Source organism: Triplophysa dalaica, chromosome 14, assembly GCF_015846415.1.
Source record: "Triplophysa dalaica isolate WHDGS20190420 chromosome 14, ASM1584641v1, whole genome shotgun sequence".
Classification (NCBI taxonomy): Eukaryota; Metazoa; Chordata; class Actinopteri; order Cypriniformes; family Nemacheilidae; genus Triplophysa; species Triplophysa dalaica.
In genome coordinates, this window is record NC_079555.1 from 17,786,011 (window position 1) to 17,790,691 (window position 4,681).

Below are 4,681 nucleotides of genomic sequence, written 5' to 3' on the forward strand. Positions count from 1 at the left end.
CTTTCAGCGAAGAAGCAAAAACGTGACGACATCTTAGCCCTTTGTTAGCCACCGTAGTGCTTTGGAAGTAAAAAGTGAAACATTTATAAAAACAGAAATGGATGAATTACATGTAACTGTGTTCCAAATAAAACTGTCACTCGGTAAGGTCTTTCTGGGACCTTATGTTGGTCTTAAGTTACAAATGTAACAGGTTTGAATTACCTTTTGGGTAAAAATGAAATTACAATTTTAGTATTATTTTTATTTATTGCTAAAGAATTGAGAATTGGGTCATGAAAAGAAGAAAGTCAACTACTGAGATTTCTAAATTGTGATCAAAAGTGAATTTCTTAAATTAATCAAAATATCTTCTTTTGTGTTTAACATAACAAAAAAGATACAATCTTTTTTCTACTATGGGAGTCAATAATTTCCCAGAAATGTCAGTTGCTAACATCCATCCAAATAACTTTTTTTGTGTTCGACAGAACAAAGAAATGTTTACAGGTTTGGAACAACTTGAGGAGGCGTAATTTGTGACCGAAATAAAATTTTGGGGTGAACTGTCACTTTAAATGAAAATATTTTTTTTTATAAAGAATATTACATTATAAAACATAACAAAATTGCAGACTAGAGCTAAATCTTACATATCTGATTATTATATTTTAAGCTTAAGAAACAGTCAAACCTAAGACCAATGACCATTTTGCCATTTAGATGATAGTTTGGCTCATACTCTAACACTTAAAAAAAGGTAAACGGTAATCTTATTTCTGTAAAGTGCCATTATGGTATTCGTGAATTTTAGCAATATGGTGCTGAGATCAACATCTTGTATGATACTCCGCAGTGTGTGTTAACATCACAGATGGTTGGACTTTCATGTCCCTTTCAACCATTCATTCGCTCTCCCGTTTCTTTCGGCCTCTTGTTGTGGGGAACCGTGTAAGGGTGTAGATAATGCTTTTAGAGAACTTTATAATGAAGTTAACCCTCTCTTTTCCTCTTCATCCTAAGCATCACCCATTATTCCCTCAAAGCTCTTGAAGTGAAGAAAGGGGGGTCAGAGGTCAGGGGGTGCGTGTATGGTGAGAAAGGGTGTGTATGGGGCTTTGTAATTAAGCAAAGCTTCTATAGGAACATTCAAGGCTTATATTCAGACATCAAAACAATATCGAAATCCAAACCCACTTGGGTTTGAGTCTGCGGTTAATGTTATTTTGACCAATTAAACACTTTAAACTATAAAGGTGGGTGAAAATCGTTTGTACATGCATGATGACAGTAACACAAAATACATTTGTAATGCATAATATACAGTTTTTACTTTACAAACTGAGCACATAATGTCCACAAAAATACACTTCTTTTGAAAAATTCTTAAGATTTTATGAGCCTTAAAATGCTAAATATAGAAATATAACATTGAAAGTGTCTTTGGTGTCCGCCTCAATGCATCCCGCTGCCCAAAAATATGATGCATGAAGGAAGATCTTTCAGCGAATGCTGCTTCCCTGTAGTGCAGTAAGGGATGTAAAGGGAAGCAATCGTTTGAAACACAACCCATACAGATCTCTGTGCACAGTGACCTGTAAAATTTGCAGTGTTCTCTTCAATATAGTTGTATAGGGTGGAGGTTGATGTCTCTACGCCCCCTTTCCAGAGAAAAGACCCCTTTCTATGGCAATAGACTGAAATACGTTTCTATTCATCTGGAAAGTTTACATTTTAATCTTCTTTCTTTGTGCACTCATCATCATCTTTATCAGCACATTCATCCTTATGAAGTCCAATGTTCAATTGGATGATGTTCATGTAATCCCACCAATCAGAACTTTTTTCGGTCATTCCCACATTTTATCATTTATCCTATAGCCAGACTCCATCTTTTCTTTCCTTAAGGCAATGGAATTTATGTTTTAAGGTGTTTAACATAGGTTTAACATAAATGTGGCTGTTGGGACACAAATGCCATAGGTTTCTAAGAATCACTTATATGATTGAACATATTTCCCTAATGCCTTGAGGTTTCAGTCAAACATACATTTGTTTGAATTTTATGTTTATACAGTTTTCACATGAACCAACACAATGCTATCAAAACAGAACAATGTTTGCAAAGAACTATAATCATGTTTATTAAATATTGTTTATGATTATAATTATTATAATTATTATATTTTGTTAATAACATCTTTCCAAGATTATGCTGTTTTAACAGTTCTATATTGCTTCTATACTGATATTTGAATTGAATAACAAGAATATTTTTATGTTTTAATATCTTTTTTATCTATTTCAAAGTCAAAATCTATTAATCCTTCCGTAAAAGCAACCTGATCTCACAGGAATTCATAACTATTTTATGAGTGGGGTAATTCATATGAATTGGTATGTTGTGAATCATATACAAAAACGTATGAAAACTGAAGCTCCACCCCTAACCTCGCCCCAAAACCTTACATCGCTGGTGAAATCAAATCGTACTTTAATTCATATGAATTATATTACAGGAAAACTACACACGTAACAGCCACATGACAGCTTCAAACGGCCGGAATCTTGCAAAACCAATGAGATTCAACATTGAGATACAGCATGCCGGCATAACGTGTGTAGTTTTATTTTAGTTTTGATGCTGAGATAAGTTTTTAAAATTTTTGGGTGAACTATTGGTTTAATCCATTGTTGTTGGTCTTCGGACAGTATTATGTATGAAGATTTTGTCATGTACATTTTTTTTGCATGACTGATTTGTTGCCTTATTCAATAGTGAGGTTTTGCACTCCCATAAAAATGCTTCAGTACGGTATCTTTTGTAAAAAAACGGTGAGTACAGGCCTGACAGCACTGCTGCCCTGGCTCAAGCTTTCTCGGCAGGTATTTTGGCTTCGCTAACAAATGGTTCAAGGCACATTGTTGAGTAAGTGCATACGTTTAGCCTTAAATGTCCAACAGTCATTAAAGCGTTGTAAAGTACAAACATCTGTAACTGCTGTTGCTAAACTTGGTCTGCAAACACAACAACACAAGACGCTAAATTAGTAATATCGTAGCTGAGTCTACTGTAATTTTGTTTTCTCGTGATATTTTATGTGAAGCCGAACGATCATGACCTTTGATCTTTTCAGCAGCTTTCTCGCTTCCCAGGGCGAGGCTGCGTGAGAGCGGCGTTCTCTCCTGTCGCGTTTTACGTCGCTCAGCCGGACATGACTCGCCATTCTGTACTAATTACACCTTTCCTGCGCTTCTTTATGAGCTGTGTTTGCTTTGTGTGCTGCATCTGGCTCTATTTACTGCAGAGCACAGTTGCTCGTAAAGTCCGCCTGCTCCGAAGGGGGCCGTGTTAGCATTAGTGCCCATTAGCGATTCCCAGACCCCAGACTGTACGCTAACCACAACACATAAGACGGAGATAGCTCTCTTCTACAACCTGCAAAAATGCATAACACATACAAATATTAGGTGAAACAGTTAAGTTTCTTTTGCAATACTTCTGAGCCCTGTTCACACCGCCAGCGACTTTGTTTTTCGCCCATTTTTTACAAAATTACAATGCAAATTTTTATTGTAAATAGTTTATAAATATGGGTCATTCTCATTTTAATTCATGTGCCCCTATAAGTTTCTGTTAAATCTGAAAATGCACTTACATCTTGTAATGACTATCCATCTTATATGATGTGTAAGACAGCTTGGGCGGAGCGTCCATTAACCCCTCCCCTTCTGCTGTCAGTCTGCTGCCATACATCCAGTCAAATGGCAGTGAAAGACGAAAGCCACGGCCACTATTTTTCTTATTTTCAATTTCATTTCACTCGGTAATGCGTCAAAATACAGAAGTAAAAACGATCACAACTTCTGGTTCAAGGGGACTTTAAACATAGTTTTATAACAAATATCATGTTAAAAGGTTAATAGAGTGTGACAATTGAAAATGTTAACAATAATTAATTTACTTTATATTTAAAGGGACGGTGATAATTCAGCCAAATTGAAAAATCTTTCTCAAAATATCTTCTTTTGTTCCACAGAGAAAGAAGTCATACACAGGTTTTGAACCACATGATGATGAACAAATTGCACAATTTCTGGGTGAACTGTCCGCTAAAACGATGCACAATTTGATCATTTTGGGTGAACTGTCCGCTAAAATAATGTGAAGACGAAAGGATGTTTATCACACTTTGGGCCCTATTTAAATAATCTAAGCTCATGGTCTAAAGTGCAAGGCGCAAATGTATACGCCATGTCCGAATCAACTTTTGCTAGTTTAACAATGGGAAAATGGTTGGCACACCAGGCACATGGTCTAAACGGGTTGTCCCAATTCCTCTTAATGAGTCATGTGTGTGTTTTAGCCAAACACGCAGTTTACCAGTCAGTCTCAGTTGCACCATGGTGGATTCGCTATTTACACAGCGGAATCCGGAAGAGCAGACACTTCTCCAGAAAGGAAATGCGTCTACTCGTGCAAGAGGATAGCCCCTTCAGAAAACTGCTTAGCCCCGGCAAAGCACTCTCAAGGATTTCCTAATATCTTTACGGAGTGTCTATTTACAAATAGCCCGTCTTGTAAGCAGAGGCTATTCACCACCAGTTACTGATTGGATTAGAGATGTTAAAATGAAGCTTGTCGGCTGACGTCTTCCGTGGCGTAGAGAGTAAAGTGAATGTTTACTTCTGATCATCGCAG